Source organism: Nicotiana sylvestris, chromosome 1 (genome assembly GCF_000393655.2).
Source record: "Nicotiana sylvestris chromosome 1, ASM39365v2, whole genome shotgun sequence".
In the NCBI taxonomy this organism is placed as follows: domain Eukaryota; kingdom Viridiplantae; phylum Streptophyta; class Magnoliopsida; order Solanales; family Solanaceae; genus Nicotiana; species Nicotiana sylvestris.
In genome coordinates this window covers 104,864,859-104,892,092 of record NC_091057.1, presented here as the reverse complement: position 1 = coordinate 104,892,092, position 27,234 = coordinate 104,864,859, and the positions used below count along the sequence as shown (strand labels likewise).

Genomic DNA, 27,234 nt, shown 5'->3' with positions numbered 1-27,234 from the left:
GATCGTTATAATAATTAAAGAATGGAATAATTTTTTAATTAAATGTTTCCTTATATGGGTTGGATAGCTTCCTTTTTTTGCCTCATTTATATCCTTACAACTGATACGGGTCCAAATTATTATTTATATATATACCTTTTTCAATCTCTCTTTTACTATCTTATTCTCAATGTTGGAAAGTTTCTCTACCAGCAATTTACCGCGACTTACAAGATGTCTTCTTCAAAGCATTACATATATCAAGCAATCATTATATTGAACCAATGCAACACTTTTCGATAACATTATATCAACTTATTTTTCTTTATAGTTTCTTACCCTTTAATTTCCGCTACTATTTATTGTTTCTTGTACTTCGATTATCTTATGTATCAGTGATAGCTATTGCTCCTTTTTAGACTGCTTTATCATGACTTATTCGCTTTCGTTACTTTCACTTTCCGCATTGAATTGATTGTCCTTATCTGAACTTTTTTGTCATGCTTTCTAAAGAGCCAAGGGTCTTTCGGAAACAACTTCTCTACCCCCAAGGTAGAGGTAAGGTCTGTGTACACTCTGCATCCCACTTTGTGGGTTTTTACTAGGTATGTTATTATTGTATATCAATTTATCAAACTTTAGAGCCTGTTTTATTATTCTACCTTTATTTTATACTTTTTCATTACAATTTTATTTTTGATATTCTTACTTAGGGTCTCTTTTTGAAAATTGATTTTGGGCCCCCAATCTTATTAAGAAGGCCCTGGTTCAAAGGTTAACAAAGGAAGAAATTCAAAAATAACTAGATTTACAAGTGGTCATTCAAAAATAGCCACAGTTTTAAAAGTAATCGAAATTTAGCCATTTTTCATGTAAAGATATATCTGAACGAAAATACTATTCGAAATCCAGAAAAATACTTCAGTATAATATATTGGAATTTCAGTATACTTATGCTGGAACTCCAGTATAATATACTGGAGTTCCAGTATAATATACCGGTCCAGCATAATATACTGGAGATTAGAGCAATCTCCAGTATATTATACTGAAACTTTTCGCATGTTGGAGTTCCAGCATATTATACACAGGTGCACCGATATCCAATATATTATGCTGAAACTTTCCGTGTTGCAGCTGATCACGCCCAACTATGCCTTATAAAAAGGACATGCGGACGTTGCAAATATAATCTGAGTATTTCGCCCAGAGTCGAACCCACAAGGAATTAACCTATCAATTACTCTCGTTAGACTTACGAAATTCTACGTAATCAACTTCCCCAAACATTTTGAATAACAATTGAGGGTGTTTCTACTAACTAAAACTGATTGTAAATAAGCAAATAAAGACTAACTATGATTAAGTTGTAAACAATTAAGAAAAAGATCTAAGGTTATGATTTCCTCTATTGATGGAATCCCTTCCGGTTATGTTTCACACAAATTCGCCTATTCGTCTCTATCAATCATGAGCACTCTTATTACCGTAAATCTCTCCCCGAGTAATCACGACAATTTACTAGATGCCCTCTCCCGAGTGACGCTAGCTGGCTTTGTTTATTACAGCTTACTTTAGATTGCACCCAAGGCCTCGTTATCCCTAATCCCGCCTTTAAACCCTCAGTTATTGATCCTTCATATACTTTGGGAGCGGTGTTGTTCAATAATTACCTAAATATGCACTCTCTCCCGAGTTATGCACACTAAATAGGGACAACTAATTGAGGATCCTATCAATTAACTACAACAAGAACATAGTTGAACAAATAGAAATTGAACTGGGCAAACTATATTAACATAACAAGAAGTTTATCCTTCAATAGGTTCAATCAAAACCCTAGACTAAGGAATTAGCTACTCATAACGAAACAAGATAAAACTACTAAATTGTTCATAATGTGTAATTGCAATAATAAAGAGAAGATAGAAAAACTCTAATGTTTGGTTGCTTTTCTCACACTTGTTCTTACCTCCAAAGTAGTCTAAAAACAAGCTTGATACTTTCTTGGGTGAGCTTCTTGAGTTTATAAGGGTTTGGAATAAGTTTTCCCCGAGTTACACTTTGGTCCCAAAAGTTTTGGGCAACTGTACAGTTCACTGCGACTACGGTGAGAGACAAACATTCTGCCTCGCGTCTTTGGCCTACCGCGGTCCAACCGCGGTCCACCGCGTTTGCGGTGGATTCCAACCCAGTCCACTTATTGCTTCGTTCCGCTCGGGTGCTTCTTGATTGGACATTTTTTTCACATTATTGACTCCAAAATACTCCATAGTTCTTTCTAACTTGGATTAGTCCCTGTGAAGCAAAAGAACACCAATTAGATCATTTTATTATCATTTAGCATTCAAAACAACAATAAATCATGGTACATTTAGGATGTAAATATCGTCTATAAGCCTAATATCAACATCCCACACTTAAATCATTGCCAGTGCTCGAGAAATCCACCATACTCTATCAAAGTTCCTTCCCTAAACTTTTCGCTTAACGAATCACACCAAGAACAATTCACCAAAGTTGCACCTAATAATGAACAACCTTTTCCTCAAAAGTCGAATCTCACGTGCGGTGCAATATTCGTACTTACTCAAACTACTCTATACAGAGGTCAAGACTTACCTTTCCTTCGTGAATCACATGCCCTCACATCACACAAGAGAGTAGTTCCACAATTAGTAATATTAAGAACAATTAGGAACTCAGATAGACAAAATTCGCTCACTCTCGAAAAAAACATTCACATGCCACAAAGATGCACCGTGGGCTTGTCCGTAGTGTACTACTCTACTAATCGAGCATATTCAGTCTAAGATCAATTAGGACTTTACTTGGTTGTAACGTAGGCTAAGGGATGGGTAGGATATATTTGGATATAGTGACTAACCTCCCTAAGCACTTCTAATACAATCACATTAACTTTCAAGATCACACTTATGTCAACCAGATGTTCCACCCCATTTTTATTTATCACATCTCATTATTTTAGGTGCATTTGCATTAAGCCACCACTTTATCAACTACTACATTTATTCATTCTCTTTTTTTTAAGTGGTGCTTTTTTTTACTTTTCCAGATAAAACTGCACCTTTCCTCTATTTCATTGGTTCCACTTAAAAACTAAATCACCACCCCACACCTTAACTTTTGCATAATTCAATACCATTCAAGTGCTCATGGGAGGTACAGAGGTTCAAACAGATAGGCCATTTAAACAATTGGGTAAGGTTCGCAATGTGGTTGCCAAAGAAACAGGCTTATAGGCTCAACGGGGTTGACTATGATGTATTACAATTAGGTGGGTCTACTTTATATATCTGGCTTAACAAAGAAATGTCTATATCACTTCTAAGACTGGATGAAACTACTATTCGCTTTGCAAACACACGGAGTAAGTTCTAGGCATCCAATGTAAAACATAAAATATAGTACAACTCATACACACATGGCACATGACTCACTACAGATTGGCTTATCAAAACACTCTTGTTTGAGTGTTCAAGTTAGTTACAAACATACAATTTAAGGCACTTTAGCAAGAATCAACTACTGAGACTAAGCGTTACACTCTAGTGTCGACTGTGTTCAGGTGTATTAATGCCAAGGTTTCTCCTTCTATTTCAGCTCGTAGCCCATCAATACAAACTAAAAATTAAAAACAAAATAAACAAAAAACTACCTACACCCGGTTCAAGCTAAATCCTTGAAAAAGAACCGTGGCCCAAAGAAAAACCAAGGGGGAGTTACTACACTACCTATAATAAAAAAAATCTTTTTGGTCTTTTCTCTAGACTTACTTCCCTCAAAAAATTGTCTAACGGATCCGTCATTAGGAAGAGCCCTTATATTCCCCCCTATTTTTTGTTCGACTAATGTCCCTCAAGAGACCTGTCGAAAGGTGTCCGTCTTCGGGCCAAGTCGAAGTTAACTAATCTGACCCTACAACACCAAACAATCAAAAAGAAAGCAACACTACAAAGTTATACAATCTTTTTACAACAACAGTCATCCCCCACCCCACACTTAAAAGTTTGGCATGTCCCCATGTCAACAAATATAAAGCATAGTAAGGTAAGGAGACTTCCCTGAAGATCAATCCTGATCAGAGACGGTGCCAGGATCGAGGTGATATGCTCGTCCTAGCGCTCGAAGCCATACCATGATCTTCTTCTCCGACTTGGCCTGTTGAGTGGTCAGCATGTCACCTCTGGTGCCCAGGTCATCGACAGAAGTGCGGAGACCGGCCATGTCTTGTTCTAGGGCTGTCATGCGGGTACTTCGGCGGGGCTGTGATGGGCCCGCCTCATCAGTTCTCGGAGGTGTTGGGACCGCAGCAACCTCAGCCTCCTCGTCAGCTTCATCATCATCCTCAACCATTACCATCGGCTCTCTCCCAATTCCGATCTTGCTCACCCAGAACGGGGCTTTCAATGGTAATTTTCCATCAACTCTAAGGTTTTCAGGGACTCTAGCAACATGACACAGCTTGGTGACCAGCGAAGGGAAGTATAAACCTTTGAGTATCTCAGGTGGGCGAATGAACATCTCATCATGGAGGAGCCGGGCAACATCAAAATCCTGGTGTGTCATAAGACTGTAGATAGCCGCTGCCCGTGGCCCATTGACATTAGTCGTGTTGCTGGAGGTTAGCAAGCGACTGTTGATAATTGTGGGCCAACACTTTGCCTCCCAAATAAGAGACTGTGAGTTCAATGCTATCAGACGCTTAATCCATATAAACTCCCTGTCATGAAAACATATGACATCAAGAATTGGTGCCCAATTGACCCTCGGGCGATGATAAGCAATATAAGCATCCATCTCCCCCGTGAATACTGGTAGCCGGTATACCCAGTGGATGGCCTTGAGGGATGCATTTACCTGGGTATTGCGTACTGTGACAACCCCATTCTCATGTTCCGGGCAGTTAGCATAAAATTCCCTCACTATCTGTACATTTGCCTCATCCGGTTCCTCAAAGAAGATGTCTAACTGACACCTCCTAAACTCAGCAAAGATATTCGGGCATTCTACTTGCAAAGCTGCCCGATCAATATGCACCTCCGGTAACAATTTCTTTGATGCCTTGTCATTATACCTGTCCTCAGCCGGTTTGGAGAAAAACCTAGTGCGGTCAAACTACTCCGCACTAGCTTGACCCCGAGCTCTCGAAGAACTACTCGGTCCAATAACGGAGGACCCTGTGTTGCGTCTCTTCCTAGATGGATGCATTGTACCTGTCAAACACAGAATCTCCTATCAGTGAGGGTGTGAGTTGTGTGAACCGTGGGTGGTTACTCAGACTTCACCACTACCATGGTCACATTAGCCCTTAGAACTCCACTGGGGAAATTCCACAAACACCTTGTGAGCATGGCACTATCCTAACACATTAGCCCTCATGGATACATCCATTCATCCCTCAAATCAACAATTTGTACTTCACCATTTTACCCCACAACAATTAGTCCAATATCCACAAGCATACACTTCTCTACAATATTATGCACACACCACTCTACAACATTGTGCACATAACCAAGTAACAAGCAACAACAAAAACGAAAATCAACAGAAAAATAAAAAAAGAACAAAAATCTACTAGAAATACTACACAATTAAAACATGGAACTAACATAAAAACTAAACAAAAATACAAAAGAAGAGGTAGGGGAGTGTCATACCTTGATGGAAAAGAGAGTGAGAGGAATGGAGATGCGGGAGGTGAGAGAAGTGAAGAAGAAGAAGAAGAAGAAGAAGAAGAGGAGGAGGAGGGAGATGAGATATTAGGGTTTAGAGAGAGAGAGGATATGAGGAAAGTGAGGGGGCGGGGGTTTAATGATATTATCAAGGGGGAGGGGGTTAAAAAATTAGAAAATAAAAGAAAAGGAAAAAAAAACAAATGAAATTACTTACCTGGGCGATGAACAGTGAACCGCCGTGGTCGACTGCATTCCTATCGTGGTCGCGGTGAGTTCAGCAATTCAAGGTAGAATGTTCGTCCATCACCGCGGTCGAGCCGCGGTAGCGCTGCGGTCGCGGTGCGAGGAAATTTTTTATTTTTTTTTATTTTTTTAGAGATTACATAAGAAAACAAAAACAACAACATTCGTGGGTTACCTCCCACGCAGCGCCTGATTTAACATCGCGGCACGACGCAGATAAGCGCATTTATGGTTCGCTCGACCTCTGAGGTTCCGTCAGGTGGATCTCTGTCACTTCTTTTGGTTCATTCATGCCTACATATAATTTCAATCTTTGACCATTGACTCTAAATGTGTGAGAGTCTTTCTCTAAGGTAATCTCTACAGCCCCTAAATGGAATACTTCGACCACGTGAAACGGTCCAAACCATCGTGACTTGAGCTTACCCGGGAATAGCTTTAATCTGGAGTTATAGAGCAATACCTTGTCCTCGGGGTTGAAATATCGCTCAACAATGTTCTAGTCGTGCAACCTCTTCATTCTTTCCTTGTACAACCTTGTGCTCTCAAAATCCAGATATCGGAACTCGTCAAGCTCATGCAATTCAGTGATTCTCGTTGTGCCCGCAGCCTCAATGTCCAAGTTCAGCTGTTTCAGTGCCCACCATGCTTTATGTTCAAGTTCCACTGGTAAGTGGCACGCCTTCCCAAACACCAACTTGTATGGTAACATACCAATTGGTGTTTTAAACGCAGTTCTATAAGCCCAGAGTGCATCATCTAGCTTTTTCTCCCAATCAGTTCTTGTGGTATATACAGTCTTGGTCAATACACTCTTTATCTCTCTACTAGACACTTCCACCTATCCACTGGTCTGAGGGTGATAAGGTGTTAACACATTGTGGCGCACATCATACTTCGCTAGCAACTTCTCAAAGGCTCGATTACAGAAGTGGGTGCCTCCGTCACTGATAATAGCTCTCAGGGTCCCAAAATGGGTGAATATGTTCTTCTTCAGAAACCCCACCACCACTCTTGCATCATTTATGGGAAACGCTGCAGCTTCTACCCATTTGGACACGTAGTCAACAACAACAAGTATGTACTTATTGCCAAAGGAGCTGACGAAGGGTACCATGAAGTCGATTCCCCAGACATCAGACACTTCAACCTCTTGAATTGGGTTCATGGGCATCTCATGGAGACGAGAAATGTTCCCGGTTCACTGACATTCATTACAACCCTTCACCCATTAATGTGCATCCTTAAACACTGTTGGCCAAAAGAAACCGGCCTCTAGCACTTTCGCCGCTGTCCTGACTCCTCCAAAATGCCCTCCATACGCCGATGCGTAACATGCCTGCAAAATAGAAGATTGTTCTATCTCGGGGACACACCTTCAGATCATATTGTCAACACATATTTGAAATAGATAAGGTTCATCTCAATAATACATGCGGCAGTTACTATAAAACCTTTTCTTTTGTACAAATGAAAGGTCATAGGGAACTATACCGCTTGCCAGGTAGTTTGCAAAGTCTGCATACCATGGCACTTCCTCAATACTTGTAGCGAGCAGTTGCTCGTCTAGAAAGGTTTCCAATATCCTCAACCTTAACTGAGTTTTTAGCTCCCTCAAGTCGTGATAGATGGTCAGCGACTTGGTTTTCTGTGTCCTTACGGTCATGAATTTCGAGGTCGAACTCTTGCAGTAACAACACCTAACAAATCAGGCGTGGTTTAGACTCCTTCTTCTCAATCAAGTACCTGAGAGCTGCATGATCAGTATATACAATTACCTTGGAGCCAATCAGGTATGATCTGAACTTGTCGAATGCAAACACCATAGCCAACATCTCCTTCTTAGTCATAGTGTAGTTCGGATGGGCTCCACTCAGCATTCTACTAGAATAGTAGATTAGATGCATTAGCTTGTCTTTCCTCTGTCCCAGCACTGCCCCCACTTCATAGTCATTGGCATCACACATGAGTTCGAATGGATGCTCCCAATCGGGGGCAACAATGATGGGTGTTGTGACTAGCCTCTTTTTCAACTCCTCGAATGCTACCCTATAATAATCAGAAAACAAGAAAGGGTGATATTTTTCTAACAACTTACAGAGAGGGTTGGCAATTTTTAAGAAAGTCTCTTATGAATCTTCAGTAGAAACCGGCATGCCCGAGGAAGCTCCTGATTGCCTTGACTGAAGTTGGAGGTGGAAACTTTGCTATCACGTCCACTTTAGCGCGATCCACCTCGATTCCTTTACTTGACACCCGGTGTCCCAAGACTATGCCCTTTTGTACCATGAAATGACACTTCTCCCAATTAAGAACCAGGTTAGTCTCAATACACCGTTTCAGCACACGAGTCAGGTTTGTAAGGCACTCATCGAATGAGTTTCCCACCACTGAGAAATCATCCATGAATACCTCCATTATGTCTTCTACCATATCAGTGAATATGGCCATCATGCACCTTTGGAATGTGGCGAGTGCACTGTATAGGTCAAAGGGCATCCTCCGAAAAGCATAAATGACATATGGGCAGGTGAAGGAGGTCTTCTCTCTATCCTCTGGTGCAATGGAAATTTGATTGTACCCTGAGTACCCATCTAGGAAACAGAAGTGAGACCTCCCTACTAATCTGTCTAGTATCAGATCAATGAAGGGAAGTGGGGAGTGGTCTTTCTAGGTGGCCAAATTTAACTTCCTATATGCCATGCAAATTTTCCAGCCCATGACGGTTTTTGTAGAGATCAGCTTATTGTTATCATTTTTGACCACCGTCAAGCTACCCTTCTTAAGGACACAATGCACCGGGCTAACCCAGCTGCTGTCAGAGATTGGGAAAATGATTCTCGCATCCAACCACTTTATCACTTCTTTCTTTACCAATTCCTTCATGTTGGTGTTCAACCTTCTTTGGTGTTCCCTGGAAGGTTTGTGTCCCTCTTTTTGCAGAATTTTATGCATACAATAGGCTGGGCTGATCCTCTTAATGTCTGCCATGGTCCACCCAATGGCAGTCTTACAGTCCTTGAGTACCTGCAAAAGTTGTTATGTCTGCACATCTAACAAACTAGATGAGATAATAACAGGTAATATGGCGTTAGGTTCGAGGAACTCATACCTGAGATGGGCGGGCAGTGGCTTTAATTCTAGCTTTGGTGGTTTTTCTATGGAAGGCTTGGATGGAAGAGTTTCTCTGTTCTCTAAGTGTAGGGGCTCAAATTCAAGAGTTCTATCCCAGAACCCTCTGCCCTCTAAAGCCAACACCCATTCTGCCAGTTCTTCTCCATTAACCTCATATAAATTTACTAGACATGCAGCAAGAGGGTCCTCAATAGTCAGCATCTCATCATCAGCTTCTACGATTACATCCACGGCATCAATAAGAGAATAATTGGTGAATTGACTTGGTCGCCTCATAGATTTCTGCACATTGAATGTTATCTCTTCATCATTCAATCTCATCTTGAGCTCCCCAGTTTCACAATCAATGAAAGCTCTTCCAGTGGCCAAGAACGACCTTCCCAAAATTATGGGAATCTCTTCGTCCACTTTGAAGTCTAGAATCACAAAATCTGCAGGGAACACAAATTTCCCTACCTAAATCAACACATCATCCAAGATACCAGAGAGTCTTTCAAGGTCATGTCAGCCAGTTGCAACAACATCGAAGTGGGTCTAGCTCTTCCAATCCCTAACCTATTGTAAATTGCCAGGGGCATAAGATCTATGCTAGCCCCCAAATCAGAAAGTGCTTTGGCGAAAGAAAAGTTACCAATAGTGCAGGGAATTATGACACTCCATGGGTCAGACAGCTTCTCCGCAATTGGTCTAGTTACCACCGCACTGCAAGTTTGAGTAAGAGTCACCGTGTCCAAGTCTTGGAAATCGAACTTTCAGGACATCAAGTCCTTCATCATTTTTGCATAACCAGGCATCTCCTTCAAAGCATCAATCAATGGAATATTTACCTGGATTTGTTTCAGCATCTCCAAGAATTTCTTGTATTATTCCTCTTTTTGGTACTTGGCTAGCCTTTGTGGGAATGTTGTGGGGGGTATCTTCTTCCCAATTATTTGGATATTTTTTTTGTCAGCTACCACCTCAACTATCGGTTCCTGGGCTGTCTCAACCTCAATTTGTGTGTTATGTTCTTCCTGGGTAGGCTGTACTGTCACCTTGGTCAGTTTCGTTGACTCATCTAGTTCAATGGGCACTGGTACAAGTGTCTCAGCCTGTCTAATTTCTCGAGCCCTCTCTTACTCAAAGTCTAAGTCTCTGCCATTACGTAGACTTACTGCCAGCAGCTGCTTCGGGCCTTGATCTTTTGAATTTATTTGAGTGTATGCAGGTAATGTCCCATAAGGACGATTATTTAAAGACATCGAAAGCTCCCATCTGCACTTCAATATTCTTAATAGCTGAATCATGTGCATCTACTCTTTCACTGATTTTGCATTTGACCCAATAACTGTTGCACATTGCCTCGAGTCTAGCAAACCCATCTTCCTGCCGGCCACCATGCTGCTGCTGAGGAGGATGATATCCCTGCTGCTAATTTTGATTATTGTATCCATGTGGTCTTTGATAAGGCGCCATATTGTTGTGAGGTCTCATACCTCCCATATTTCCATTGTTGAGTTGTGGCTGGACTGGCCTGTATGGCTAATTTTGTTGGCCCCAGCTTTGATCACCCTGTCTCTAGCCTCCATAATTAGACACATAATTCATGTCCTTAGGGTAGTGATGATGATCACTTTCTGCACTCCACTGGTTACCAATTGGCTGACTAATGCAGATGTGCATAAGCCCCCATTGGTAGTATCTACAATGTGTACCTGCTGCTTCTGCCATGACTCTTCCACCTTTTTTGTGAGTATACTCGTCTGTGTCATTAAAGTGGCCATGTTTTCAGCAAGAGTGTTGGATGGATCTAAGGGCACTAAGTGAACTACTGGAGTGATAGGTGTATTCCTGGTTATCCACCCCGAATTCTGTGCCATCTTGTCAAGTAGACTCTGGATTTATCTCCATGTTTTGCTAAAAAATGCTCCACCAGTTGAAGCATCAACATTACCCTTCACGCCATATGCTAAACCCATGTAAAATCACTGCCCCAACAGCTGATTTGGAATACCATGGTGCGGACATATAATCAACATCCCTTTGACTCGTTCCCATGTTTCTTGTAGTGTCTCCATTGGTATCTGTTTGAAACTCAAGATTTCATCAATTTGTTGAGCAGTCTTGTTGGGTGGATGAAACTTGTTCACAAATTACTTGAGTAACTCCTCCCAAGTCGTTATGGAATTAATGGGGAGCGAGTTTAGCCAAGTCTGGGCAGCTCCTGCCACTGAGAATGGAAACAACAGCAGCTTTATTGCTTCCTGAGTTACGTTGGGCTGCCTTTGAGTTTTGCAGATTGACAGAAAATTCTTCAAGTCCAGTTGAGGATCTTCGATTTGTGACCCCGAAAATAGTTCCTTGTTTTGCAACAAGTGCAACATGTTGTTCGTGATTTGAAACGATTCAGCCTGTATCTGCGGGGCTAAAATCATTGTGGCCAAGTTCTATGCTGTGGGTTGTGCCTAGTCATATAGCGCAGCTTCTGGCACAAGAGGTGCCACTGGCGCTAATGGTGCAGCTGGGCCTACTACGTTGTCCCCCATGTCTGGTTCGAACTGTTCAGTTGTTTGTGTTTCCGGTTGGCCCGATTCAAGGCCTTGAAAACTTTCTCGGGATCTGATAATGCTTCAAATACTTCACTAGTTCTCAATGAGTTTCTAGGCATGCACCTGTACAACCAAGTCAACAAACGTTAAAATTTTAATGTATAGATTGGGTATAGAGAAAACTAACTACACTAAGAATTTTTGTATTTCTTTCAATTGTAATTAATAGCACCATTAAGTCCCCGGCAACGTCACCAAAATTTGATCACACCCAACTATACCTTATAAGACGTTGCAAATATAATCTGAGTATTTCGTCCCGAGTCGAACCCACAAGGAATTAACCTATCAATTACTCTCGTTAGACTTACGAAATTCTACGTAATCAACTTCCCCAAACGTTTTGAATAACAATTGAGGGTGTTTCTACTAACTAAGACTGACTGTAAATAAGCAAATAAAGACTAACTATGATTAAGTTGTAAATAATTAAGAGAAAGATCTAAGGTTATGATTTCCCCTATTGATGGAATCCCTTCCGGTTATGTTTTACACAAATTCACCTATTCGTCTCTATCAATCATGAACACTCTTACTACCGTAAATCTCTCCCGAGTAATCACGACAATTTACTAGATGCCCTCTCCCGAGCGACGATAGATGACTTTGTTTATTACAGCTCACTTTAGATTGCACTCAAGGCTTCGTTATCCCTAATCCCGCCTTTAAACCCTCGGTTATTGATCCCTCATATACTTTGGGAGTGGTGTTGTTCAACAATTACCTAAATATGCACTCTATCCCGAATTATGCAAACTAAATAGGGACAGCTAATTGAGGATCCTATCAATAACTACCACAAGAACATAGTTGAACAAATAGAGATTAAACTGGGCAAACTATATTAACATAACAAGAAGTTCATCCTTCAATAGGTTCCATTAAAACCCTAGACTAAGGAATTAGCTACTCATAACGAAACAAGATAAAACTACTAAATTGTTCATAATGTGTAATTGCAATAATAAAGAGAAGATAGAAAAACTCTAATGTTTGGTTGCTCTTCTCACACTTGTTCTTGCCTCTAAAGTAGTCTAAAACAAGCTTGATACTTTCTTGGGCGAGCTTCTTGAGTTTATAAGGGTTTGGAATAAGTTTTCTCCGAGTTGCACTTTGGTTCCAAAAGTTCTGGGCAACTGCACAGTTCACCGCGGTCGCGGCAGAATGTGGTGCGACCGCGGTGAGAGACAAACATTCTGCCTCGCGTCTTTGGCTTGCCACGGTCCACCGCGTTCGTGGTGGATTCCAACCCAGTCCACTTTTTGCTTCGTTCCGCTCGGGTGCTTCTTGATTGGACGTTTTTTTCATATTATTGACTCCAAAACACTTCATAGTTTTTCCTAACTTGGATTAGTCCCTGCGAAGCAAAAGAACACCAATTAGAGCATTTTGTTATCATTTAGCATTCAAAACAACAATAAAGCATGGTACATTTAGGATGTAAATATCGTCTATATAACCTAATATCAGCAGCAAAATAGTGGCTATTTTTCAATGACTTTGCAAATACTGACTATTTTTGAATGACCAGTCCAAAAATTGGCTAGCCTATACTATTTTTACGTTAACAAACACTACTTATGTGAGACCGATATATGACTATATATTATTTCCTTTTTATTCCGAAAAGATGCATAAGCCAAAAAAAAAAAACATATTGAAAACTGATATAATTAATATAATCAAAACATTTTAGAGTGATAGCTGCCACAAGGCAAAAAATACAAAAAATTATGGGTCAAGGCGTCAAGAAAGTGAAAACATGCATCAAATCAGAAGAGATATATAACGACAAATCAACTTTGGTAAATTCTAGCAGCTAATTAGAAAACATGAAACACGACATTAAAGAGACAAGACATACGCACACACACATATTTATGCCGTCATGAACCTTTTCTTCTTTTTTTATTTTTTGGTTTCATTTTTCCAAGTAAATAAAATAAAAATTGGGGTGACGGTGGAGGGTGGGGAAGGGTTAAGAATAATAAAAGATTATTTGCTTAATGTCTATGGTTGCCATAATCATATTCCTAGTAGAACGTTTAAATAGGTTGAAGACAACACAAGTGCTAGCTAGTCACTCGTTGGTTATGAGTTCGGCCGAAGCTAATAATTTATGTCCAAACTTTATATTTTTATATTTTGTGGAACCATAATACTTGCCGGTTAATGCTTTGTACATTTCCCAAATTTATTGAGAGAAAAATTACAGTGAAATGACATCTTAACCAAAGTGTTATATGAGTAGTCGCTTCAAAAATTAATATATAACAGGAAAAAGTGGTTAAGTTGTAATTAAATTAATGGTACTTGCAACAACATGAGGTATGCATTTAACCTAAACGCTTTATTACTTCAAAGGTAGCTTAATGATTCAGATATCTTAGTCGAAATTGTATCCAACGAGACAAGGTGGGGGTACAAATCTTTTTTCCGTTTATTATGTGCCATCAAATCAGTTTCTTCTTCTCATTGTAGAATTTGCATGCCATCAGATCAACCGTTAAGGCAGGCATTAAATAACTTTAATTAATCATAATAGCATTTGTTTAAACTACATTATTTATCTCTCCTTAAATAATAAGATAGTCTTGCTAAGCTACGATCAAATTAGAATTCAAAACTTTTGGAGAGAAGTAACTAATCACTTCTTGTTTTTATAAAACGTCAAATATCTTGAAATAAAAAACTTTTCCAAAAAGATAATGCTTTGGTTTCGTCTGGAAACTCCTTCAACATTGTTTTCTATGAGCTGATGATGATTCTCTAGAATTCAGAAACTTTCGAAAAAATCTACTTATATATATGTATATATATATATATATAGAAATGATGATCATTTATAGTGTTAGGAGCTGTTTGGCATTAGGATAGATGCACTTTTAAATGTTTGGGAAAAGAATATAAATGATCCATCCCTTTTTGCAACAATTAATAGTGATTCAAAATAGATACATCATTTCAGACTCAAAACAAATGGTGCACGTTATGATACGACTTCTTCAAAAAGTTTGCCACTTAATTAGTGGATGATTGGATTGTTAAAAACTGTTTGAAAAGGAAAGGGAAAGGGAAAGGGTGTGGAACTTAGAGAAAAGGGCTTAATAAAAATAGAAACGTTTTTAGCAAAATTGCCACTCTGCTATCCACCAAAACCTAGTGAACTACTCCACTTTTTTGCTTTCCTTTCATGGTCTTTTATTTTCGGAATAATGCATAAAACCTACGTAAAAATTGATTCAATTTGTAACTTGCACTCCTAAACTATGGTAAGATGTGTTTTTTTGTACTAAGCAAGCTATCGATAGACGATAGGATTTTTCTAAAGGATAAAATCGACCAGTTATTAATAGAATTCCTTGACCTTAAAAGAGACACAGTATCTTAAAATTGTTGTATCATAGGAGTATATATTTAGTACGTAGAGCGTAAAAGAATGGGTGCAGTCATACTCTATGAAAAATAAAAACTAGATGAAAAAATGCATGCAACTCCACCAATGGCCACAAATGTAGTCTCCTTAAAAGAAGCTCTCGATTGGTTAAAGTATGTAGCATCGACAATATACATGCACCTTTCTATTTTTTTCCAGAAAGCTACGTCAATTATTTTCTTGAATTTAATGAGCTAAACAATTCGACATGTACTATTAATATGAAGTGGTCCACTTTGCCTGCTAAATAGGAGTAGCAAAAAGGGCTTTTATTGTCATAAATTTCTTTGCATCAAAGTGTTAAAATGCACCAATAATTGGTTCTTTAAATTGAAGTTGACATTTAGATGAATCAAGATCATTTGTTTTCCCTCTCATATTTGTACGAACAAAGCTCATTTGCCTATTATCTTGTGGCATTCCTTTGTGAGCTATAGCTGGCATGTTCTCCCTTCCCCACAACCTTTTTTTTTTGTTTATTAGCATGAAATAATAATCATAGGATATTTTTCTTGTATGAAAAAGTAAATTACGTAAACAAATAAGTTGTTCTTTTCGTAAAAATAGCACGGGTTAGCTAATTTTCGGACTGGTCATAAAAAATAGCCAACATTTACAAAGTCGTTGAAAAATAACCACTATTTTGCTGCAACACGAAAAATTCCAGCATAATATACTGGAGATTGATGCAACCGTGTATGAACTTCCAGCATACATGCGGAAAGTTCCAGTATAATATACTAGAGATTAAAGCACCTTCAATCTCCAGTATATTATACTGGAGTATTTTTTCGAATTTTGAACATTGTTTTCGTTCAGATTTATCTATACATGAAAAGTGACTAAATTTCTATTACTTTTGAAATTATGGCTATTTTTGAATGACCACTTGTAAATATGGATATTCTTGAATTTCTCCCGTTCTTTTGTAGTCTATAAAACTCGTCAATCTCTAGCCTGTAATATGATATTAGTGGAATTGGAAAAATATTTAAATCTATATCTATGTTATTATAAAAGCATGAATAAAATGTTGGATTACAAAAATAACCTTTTAATATTAAGCATAATAATTCATAATAAAAGGACATAATCGGAATTCTAGACATTAGCCTTATAATCCTATTAGTTTTAGGACATAATACTACACGTTATGAATCCTACATGATTACCTTTAGGAATCCTATTAGTATAATTATTTTTGGGAATAGATATTAGCCTTGTAATCCTATTACTTTTAGGATATACTTCTTAAAAAATTCTTATTATTAATTAATTTGAAAATGTATTATATCGTCCAAATCTATTTAAAAACAGGAAAGTCTATCTATGATTATAAAAGCACGAATATAATATTGATAGACCAAAATAGCTCTAAAATATTAAATTGAAGAACTCATAGGGAAATGACATAGCTGTAATAACTTATTTTTTCTTGAACTACAATAACTTCTATGTTAATTTTTTAGTATTTAATATTTTAAAATTAATACAATCTTATCTATTGAATTCTTATTAAAAATATATAGGAAGGTTTAATAAAATCAATTTCATAAGAATCCTCCATATTGGTAATACATTACAACTCTATAATATTCAATAAAAAAAATAATGCTAAACGGACTGCATAAAGCGTTAAAATAGAGGGGGAAAATTCCAAGATAATATATTATTATATTATATTTGAACTGCTTTCCTACTCAAATAATATTATTTTATTATTAATTTTTCATATAATATAGAAAAATATACCTAATTATTAAAGAACAACTAAGAAAATTTTTAAGAATATAAATGTTTGAGAAAATAAAGAAAAAGGTTGGTAAGAGCCAATACCACTAATGATTTTGCAAACATAAAGGTCTAAAAGTGGAATATTATCGATCTTTTTACTCTTTAAAAGTAAAATTTATGATGGATAAAATTATAATCACGGTTAAATATCAAAAATGAGATGAACAAATATTAAGAATCTAAATCAACAGAAAGTAAATTATATTTTATGTTAAAACCAAATAATCAAATCTTTCCATTGATTATTTAGCAAGAGAATCCAATTAAATTATTTTTTAAATTCATCATATGAGTAAAATTATTTTTCAAGTTTAAAAAAAAATCTTAGGGTACTTAAATTTATTCCATAAAAAAGAGTGTTAGAGATTAAAAAAAATAGATCACAAAGTAAAAAAAATAGTATATTATTAAGAAGGTCATACACGTTTTTGAGAAAGTATAATCAAAGCTAAATCCTGAACAAGAATAAACTTTCAAGACTATATTATAAAAAATCGACTCTGGTATAGCGAGATTATCCTTTGTAGATGCCTCCTACGGAATCGAAATAATATTTCTATGTCATGGATTACTTACAAATATCACATCAAGATGCATGATATTGTTAGCAATAAGAGAAAATGGTGTACCAGCAACGATTTTATTATGATATCGTACAACTCACTTTAGATTTGATATACCTCTTCAAATAACTGAAATAGCCGTAAAAAAATATATCAAATCAGAGCAATAGTGCTAAATTTATAAGGAAAGCAAAAGTAATAATATGTGGTGAAGCGTTTTTGGCTAAGCGTCAAACGATCGAAACAATCGCCTAGAGTTTTAGAGATATATTGGATATTAATGAATCGTTTGGTGGAAAAGTAATAGTTTGGGAGGTGATTTTTGTCAAGTACGATTAGTAGTTTCAAAATTGACCAAAGCAGAAAATGTAAAAGCTAGCTTGCCAAAATTATACTTATCACCTCAAATGAAAAATATTCAAATGACAAGAAATATAAAAGTAAGAACAGATCTAACATTCGGTGACTTCTGGCTTCGTGTTGAAAACGAATAAGAGCATCCATTAAAAGATGATTTAATTCTTCTATAACACTTGATTATCAACCCCAATAGTAATAGTAGTGCATTTAATAAGGAATATATGTGTGTATATATATATATATTCATCATTAGATTAAAACACAATTTGTGCAAATTACATGATAGAAATTAAAGAGTTATCTTAGCTAGCTGAAATGAATATGTTGATCAACTAAATAAAAAGTTGATTGCTATATTTTATGGTAAAATCAAAATATTTTTGAGTTTTGACTCAGCAGCAGAAGATGATACCTACAATAACTACTAAGAAGAATACTTAAATACTTTATACCAAGTGGTCTTCTACCGTACATGTTTGTTGTCAAGTTCATTATTTTTTACGTATGTTAGTGTCACCATATATATAATAGATGAAGTTAAAATTGATCTTTCATTGCATATAGGTTGATTTTGAAGAAAAATATGTGTGTCATGCTACTGAAAAATTAGATCCGCTGAATAGCTTATGTAATAGTACACACATAGTTTATTGAAGTTTTGACAATAATGTCATACATGCAGAACTTATGATACTGGTCAATATGCTTCTAAATATGTGTTTATCCCCAAATTCAACTTTCGTCTTCCGAAACTAAAGAATACCCTTTTAAATTTGTGTGAAAATAATTTTCAGTATATTTATATTTTATAGTTATAATAAATAAAACACAAGGACAATCATCCTAAATATTGAACTAAATTTAGCACAATATATTTTCCTATACAAATAACTATATGTTGCACTTTTAAGAGAAATATAAATATCGACAACAAGAGTTTTGGTTATGTCAGAGTAACCAAAGCATTAGAAGGAAACATATACCAAACAAAACACTATCTATAAAGAAGTATTCAATAAGATATCATCGCATTAAATACCTTTAAACTACAATACATAATTATCTACTTAATATAACTAAAATTGATCATTTACGTAAGTTCTAATGATATCCTTTCATTTTGAATTCACGTATTATGCTAATGTAACAATATTTTTCGATATTTAAATGATTGTTGTAGCATTATATATAAAATTTCTCTCATTAATTAAATTTATTATTCCTTCATATAAATAAATATTTAAACCATCATGTGTCATTATTAACGTGCAACACACGTTTATAGATACTAGTAATTATTAAATATAGAGTTAACAAAGCAAAAAAAATCACCTCAAATGCTAAAATTTGAATATAATTTAATAACTTTTAGTTGTTTAGAATGGAATAATGTCAAACATTCTAAGATATCACAAAACAAAAATAGTGTTATATAAATGGAGTAGAACATATGGAGTACCCTTCAACTATCCCTTGTTACATTCGTACGTTGCTACATTCCAGTAATGTGATAATACAATAGGGACCTCCATGAATTGCACCTCATAAAGAAAAATATATTATAATGGAAATTAATAACTAAAAAAGAAAAAGGCAACAGTCAACGATCGCAACAGCAAATCCTCGGTCTCTGCGACTCTGAGGTTAATCACGCTATGGATTTAAAAGGTAAACAGATGATTTCTCATCTAAAGTATTACTTCAATTTCATGTACTAGTTGCTATAGAAGGATGGTGAGATATAGTGCAAGTTCACAAGTCCAAGTGAGCGGCTATCAAAATGCCATTAACAAAAAACCATAAAACATAACTAAGGAAGCCTAATTCCTTTATAATTATCCCTAAAGCAAATAGTAAGTGGCCTTTGCTGCAAAAACATAGCCAAAAAATTACTTGGGATACGAGCAAAAATACAAGCATCTTACAAACCTATTGCTGGTTACAGGCCACACGATGCACGTTTGGCTCATCATCATCCGAGTCATAAGCCTCTTGCTGTCGTTGCTGCTCCTTGCGCCTCATTTCTTCCTCGATGTTGACATTGTGCATAGTAGTTTCTTCACACTCATCCAACTCCATTCCCGATGAGCTCTTCCCTGGTCTTGCCGGCAGAATAGTCTCTATGCCGCGGCATGTCTCAGGGGAAAGAACCCCTGATTCTGGAAAATCCACATTGAAATGGATATAAAGCCGACCCTTAATGAAAGGCCTGCCATAACTGGGCATGCCTTCATCATTTATTGCCTTGTATTGATCTGCAAAACACAACAGGATGGTTATATCCCCTGTGCAGTAGCCTAGTGATCAATGAAGTAGGTGAAAACCATGGCGGGGGCGACCAGGGTTCAAATTCCACCAGAGACGAAATGTTAGGTGATTTCTTCTCATTTGCCTAAATCTTGACCGGTAGAGTTACCGGGTACCGTATTGGTAGGAGGTACCATGTCAATAGTCGAGGTGCCCGCAAGTTGGCTCAGATACCACCACAATTAGAAAAATATAAATGCTTTGCAATACCTGACATGACAGCACACGGGAAGCACCGCACAAACAGCACAAAGGAAGAAGGTGCTTACCAGGTTTTATGACTTCTCCAGGGTTTGATTTGATTAAAAGCTGCCTCCCATCAAGATGAGTGAGGACAAACTGAAAGCCACAAAGAGCTTCAGTCAAAGTAAGTGTGTGTTCCATATAAAGATCATCAAACTTCCGCTTGAACTTTGAGTGGTCCTTCTGTTGTAGAACAAAGACAATATCTCCAGTGATGGTATCAGGCTGCAGAACAACAATAAGACTAAAATATAAGAACAGACAAGTCCTCAGTCAAAGTGAAATGAGCAATACACAAAATGGAAAGGGGAAGCAAATAGCTTGATATATTATATAAGGAGGTGATATACTCCACTTAAAAAGCACTGCACAGACTTCATTCATTATTCAAATAGACTAGACTAAGACAGAAGAACTAGAGTTTCTCTCTGCAAATTTTGCCCAACAAATCTTGAAACACATTTAACAGGTAAAAAGAACAGAATGAGAAAGCAAACTACACTTACAGCTTCATCTGCTTCCCCTTCAAAAACTATCTTCTGGTTATGTTGCATTCCTTTCTCTACATTTACTTCGAGCACCTTCTTTTCTTGTGAAACTTTGTTTCCTTTGCACTGTGAGCACCTGTCCCTCTCACTGATAACCTCTCCTGCGTCAACACATTAAATTTCGAGGATTTACCAACTCTTTCCTACCTTTTTCTTTCTTTTCTTGTGGATAGGTGAAGAGGGGACGCCACCAACTTTTCTCTTCTTTCAACATGGAACACAAAGAATATCGGAATAACCATAATATTTTCATTAACTACCTGAGCCTCGGCATTCAGGGCAAACATGTTGCATCTGTTGGATCATTCCGGGAGCGATCTGTCTTGTTGTGACACGCATTCCAGTACCTTGACATCCATAACATCTCCCAGATGCTCCACTCTTTGAACCTTTCCTGATAGCACAATGGAATACTACCCAAATCACAAATATGTAGAACAATTAAGTCAACTGCACTTGAAATCCAACAAATTACTACACCTTAAAAATGACCTCCAAAAAATATTATCTGGTCTGTCAGTTCAACTTACATATAAATTTTAGAAAACGACTAAATGCCCAACAAATTTCTCTCTGAAGCATTCAATTTGTTTCCAACAATTCTCCCAGGCCTTTTATCATTAAATACTAAAAAAAGATTCTTCTTTTAATACATTAATAATAAAACACATTTTTTTCTATTTTGAAAGGTTGAAACTGTTATCTTACATTTCTCTGTTAATTGAGAACAGCAATCAACACCCACATCAGCACCTACCCCATACAGCTTAAGAAAAGAGGAGCACTATTTTAAATTAGAAAGATGTATTTACAAGCATCTTAATTGATTCTAGGTACACCACAACATCAGAACTGATATTGAAGCCATATTGAATTCAAATAAAATTAAAAAGATGAAAGTAAATAAAGGAGCAACCATGAACACTAGCAGCATGGATACACACAACTTTTCAAAAGCAGAGAGATAAAGCTCAAAGAGGACTTACAATAAAATCTGTATACAAAAGCTCCATCTACTAAATAATATAAGAGCGCTTCAGAAGTTTCAACGTCACAAATATAAGATTCAATCCTTTTTTTGGATAATGGTAATATCCAAACAAAATTGAGCGCACCTCGACTAATTCACAAGATACCTGCTGTTGCACCTCTTTTAAAAAGTGTTTAAAATGAAGTACAACAGTTTAGTAAGGGTGTCCACACCTGCCACCTCCCGCCACCTCCCACCAGTACAGTACAGTTGCCGGACAAATCTATCCATCAAATTCAAGCTACTTGACCAATGGGAAGATTACAAAAATATCCTAATTAATTCAAAGTGCTTTAGGAAAAATAGGTTCTGATACCAGAGATCTAAATCCAGGTGTGAAGTCTTTATCACTTTCTGAATTAGAACTTGGCTACACAAAGGGATAAGGAAACTCTACTTTATCATGAGAATTCGCCCATTACTTCCTCAATGCAATCTCTTTAGAGCTTTGTTGACTTTCACTGAGTTCAGGAGAAGATGGTTTTAATGAGTAATTATTTTTTGTGTTCCTAAATATCTGTTACCATAATGGTTGGAAGATGTAAAGGGGCATAAATATGTCACATCAGAGTTTAACTCATATAAAACAATTATTACAGACTAATTCAAAATTTTAATGTCAACTTGGTCATTCCAGGAAGGAGGTCATATTCTTCGAAAGGACCAAAATAGAAAACAAATCAAAGGAAATAGGCAACAAGCAGAACAAATAATTAGAAGGAATTTTAAAAAGAAAGCTACTATTAAGCACCACAGAGCAAAAAAGCAGCAAGTCAGAAATAGTGTCAAGTTTGTGGATTGAAACAAGTGGCTGAAGTGGAAAAAATAATAAAGTATCTATGCTCAGTTGGTAGATATGTGTGCAGTGTGCAAGTGTAGTTAACTAGTCATAATTGCAGCCTAATCAAATCTTGCATTTGTATTTCTCTGTAACACTTAAAACAATCTGCCACAGACTTTTGATTGGGCTCGAGACGATGTACAGAATTAACTAGGAAGAACGTATCTATAGTCCTAGTTTGCTAGGCACAAAAAATACCCTAAATAGTTCTGTGTGATCTTTTGACCTAATATAGCTTCAAAAACAATAAGAAATGAAAAAGGAAAGAAAGAACTATCATTTCATTGAAAATTCATCCGACAGAAAGAAGTATAAATTCTCCCACTCCTCCATCAAGTCTAATTTAAACAAATGTCGTTCTAACTACACGCACACACATTTTCTGGAATCTTGGTCACCCAGTTCCTTCAAATAATCACACACAGGCCAAGTGAAAGACACTCAGCATAGATTCTCAGCCTTAATGAGAACAATTTGAATTCAAAAGAGAAATCTCATCATTCAACTCAATACACTACATTGAATTCTTGGTCATCTAAGCAATATATGACCATCGGCAAAAGATAAATTCAGAATAATCACAGAGAGAAAATACCCGTTACACTTGGAACACAATCTATTCCGGGAAAGAGAGAGCTTCTTTGTAGTTCCATTATACAAGTCTTCCAGAGAAACCCTAAGGGTATGCACTACATCTTCACCTTGTTTCTATCTGCTAGCTCTGAAGCGGCTGCCGCCGCCTAAAACAACCAAGGCCAAATAAATATGCCATCCAACAGAATATAAAATATATAAAATGGAGTCAACTCCCAAGCAGGTGGCTCTTTCTATCTACCATCAGAGAGAGAGAGAGAGAGAGAGAGAGAGAGAGAGAGAGAGAGAGAGAGAGAGAGTCTTACCCCCAAAGGACCCACCACCAAAGAATGATTCAAATATGTCAAAGTGATCGTGAACACCGCCACCACTGCTTCCCATTCCTTCTTTAAGGGCATCTTCACCGTACTGATCATAAGTTTCTCTCTTCTCTGGATCACTTAGAACTTCATATGCCTGAGCCAACTCCTTGAACTGAGAAGATAGAAAACGGACATAAGTATAAGACAAGACGCAAAAGACCAGAAATGCTCCCTTCCACTTGGTGCTTCTTCGATCACATATTGGCAGGTTCATACATTCATGACACATCATAATCAAAAAGGGCGTAAAGTAAAGACCTATGTGCCAGCGTACTCTCATGATACAATACTAGCTCGATTTTATTGACGGCTTGAGTGGAAACTGCCTTAAAAAGCATGCAGAGTGCGCGCGAGCTGGCTCGGACACCACCATTATCAAATCTCAACAGAAAAAAAAGCATGCAGAGCCTCAGAATCAAAGGGTTCCATTGGTATTGACGTGAAATATCTGTAACAGCAATATGCAGAGGATTCTACTTGCATATGTAGGATAGGCAACTCACTTTCTCAGGGTCACCACCCTTGTCAGGGTGATTTCTTATAGCAGCTTTCCTATATGCCTTCTTAAGTTCATCTTGACTGGCACTTTTTGATACACCAAGAACCTCATAGTACTTGGAGTTGTCACTCCTTCTTGGGGCCCGTCCAAACATAATGATTCAACTTTATGCCTGCTTTAGACACAGAACAATCAAACTCAGACAGCGCCAGTCTGCTACACACCAAAACCAAAAAAAAAGGTGGGAAATTTTACATGCAACACGTAAATTAAATAGGCAATTTATGAGAACTGATTAAAAGTATCATTTGATGGAGGAATACCAATCGCACCAAGTTAATGAACAAGATGGAGAAACTTTATCTCTAGTTGGTATATCCACCTTACTGAAAAAAGTAAAGAAATTGCGAGGAATTTAAGCACAATAGTTACAAAAAAAGTAAATTTATTTTCATGGATAAGTTAAGACATTAGATCGATAGAAGGACAGATAAAGACGGCAGAAAAGATAAATAGAATAAAGAAAATCAGCAACCAATTGGTGTGCCCGTAAATTCACCAGAACTCAAATCATATTCTTTTTTTGGTGATGAATATCACTAGAAATTAGATCATCCCGAAACTATCTAAACAAAGAAAAGCCTAGATACTGTATGCATAGCCCAGATAAGAGATCAAAGACGACACTAAAGTATATGCCATGCAAATCAATTTTAGCCTAGAGCAGGTGGAAAATGCATATTGCTCAGGCTCAAACCTACATTGATGTTTCAATCGTAATGGCAGTAGGACTGCAGCCGAAATATTCTAAAATCCATCCTGACGTCAGCCCGCCAAGTTAGTTAAGTCAAAGCATGTCATTCAACAACATTTGAGATCAGCAAGGCGTGCTCCACCAAATCTTGCATTGACGCCATCGAAATCTATATACATTTATACACAGTCCTAATCCAGCTGCATTATTTGAGCATTTTACTTAGTAAATGACAAATTAAAATCATTAAAGCTTCAAATTTTCTTTCTTTCCCTAAATTAACAAGAACCTGAAAGAGGCTTTTTACTAGCATATATCAACTTTCACCTCCTCAGCTACTCCACAATTTTTTACCTCACTAAAACAAGGGTCCGAGGGCAAACAATTTGCAATTCTACTTTCCAAATCGTATTTCATAGCGAAAAACGTAACTTTAAAAGAAAAACTTAAGAACATGTTACCAGGCAAGATCTATAGCATGTGTTATTCAAATGTTCCACCTTCAAAATTAAAAATACATAGAAACAATAAAGTAATAAGGAAAGCAAGCGACTTTGCAGCTGGAAAGAAGGGGGAAAACCCACAAAAAACAAGAAAGAACACAAAAACAAGGAAACCCCAGTTCAAAATTAACAGCAGTAATATTTAACTCAAACATGAATTAGACTTTTCCACTATAAAACAATAAAAAGACAGATAAGGATTTAAACTTTTGTCCACCGCTAACAAAAAAAAAAAAACCAAAATTGAAGTAAGGAAGCTATAGAAAAAGGTACCTGGACAAAGGATTTCTAGAGTAAGAGAGAGAATAGAGAGTTGCTTGAGTGGTGTAGTGTCCACCTCTCTTGCACCAAGAAAACTGCTTGTCAAAAACCAATATTACAAAGGGTGCAAAGAAAAGCCTTCTGAATTCTGAATACGATCGGTCACGTAATGAACTCACAGTAACCCCGGGTTGGATATGAAATAAAAATCCTTGTACAACCAAAGGTTGTAGCGGGTGTACTCTTGGAGGTAGAGGTAAAGGTCCCCGACCTCATTATACGGCATATTATTATTGTTGTTGTTGTACACTTAAAAATTATAACAAATCGAATATTTAAGCTAAAAAATAGAAGAAAAGATAAAATATAAGAATTATAAATATTAGCTCAAAACATTATTATACATATGGAGAGTTAAAGAGCTTAACTTTGTAAGAGAGTTTGTTGATTTTTCTCTTTACAATTATTTTTCATCCCCCTAAGATGACATCATCCCCACCCCCTGCCCAGGGCCCAAGAGCACCACCGATAGTGAACCCCCCACCCGCCGGACATTAGCTCATCACTAATGGAAGTTGAAACAACACATAAAAGAATACCTTCAAGGAAAACCTATCGAAAAAATATTTGACAAAGTCAAGTGTGTATCATTCCCAGTACCACCAAATGGAAGCAATGCCTGAATTAACTATGATAGAGGAAATTTTCAAGCCTATCATCCTAAGTCATGAGCAAAAATTAGAATCTACCATTCTCGGAGATTCTCAATTATTATTAAGGTCTTTGGAAAAAAAAGTTTCGTACCATATCCTAAAATTTAAGTTATAACACCTATGGAACCCTAATGAACAACTGATTCTCATAGATCTGGGCTAAAAAATTTTCATCATCAAATTTGAGAAAGAGGAGAACATGAAGAATGCATTACACAGAGGTTTATGGTTCATCATGGGACACTTTCTTTCAGTCACAAACTGGGAGCCAAATTTTGTGCCGACGGATTCAAAAATCCAAGCCACGACCATTTGGATTTGGCTGCCTCAACTGCCTATTGAATGCTACGATGGGAAAATCCTAGAAAAGGTGGGGAAGAGGATAGGCAAACTATTGAAGATAGATATGTGTACCTCTGCCACCCTAAGAGGTAGATATGCATGGATCTGTATCCAAATGCCTATTGAGGTACCCTTCCAAAACGATGTGATAATCGGAGAACACGGACAACCAATCGAGTATGAGGGGAGGGCATACTATGCAAAAGGTGTGGGCGAATCGGCCACCTTTCTAGAAAATGCCTACTATAGTCATCGTTGGGGACACAGGAGAAGGCAGGGCCATCGATGTCGATCCAATGTGCGCAGGAGGAATGGGATTGGAAAGTTGTGGAATTCCCACAGAGAGAACGACGTAAGGGAAAGGTAGAAGAGCACAGACAACCGGGGGCAACGGACATCAGAGCGAAAAGATGGATATACGCACCACATTCAGGTAA

At 37.3% G+C, this 27,234-nt stretch overlaps 1 non-coding gene and 1 pseudogene across 1 annotated transcript; one reads left to right on the top strand and one right to left on the bottom strand.

Moving 5' to 3' along the window:
- The first annotated feature begins 11,048 nt into the window (after nt 1-11,048).
- LOC138882010 (small nucleolar RNA R71) lies at nt 11,049-11,155 on the top strand. The gene has a single exon (XR_011403472.1). It is a non-coding gene; the product is annotated as a small nucleolar RNA R71 (small nucleolar RNA).
- An 8,305-nt stretch (nt 11,156-19,460) lies between these two features.
- LOC104213994 (dnaJ protein homolog 2-like) lies at nt 19,461-25,967 on the bottom strand (annotated as a pseudogene).
- Between the last annotated feature and the right edge of the window lie 1,267 nt (nt 25,968-27,234).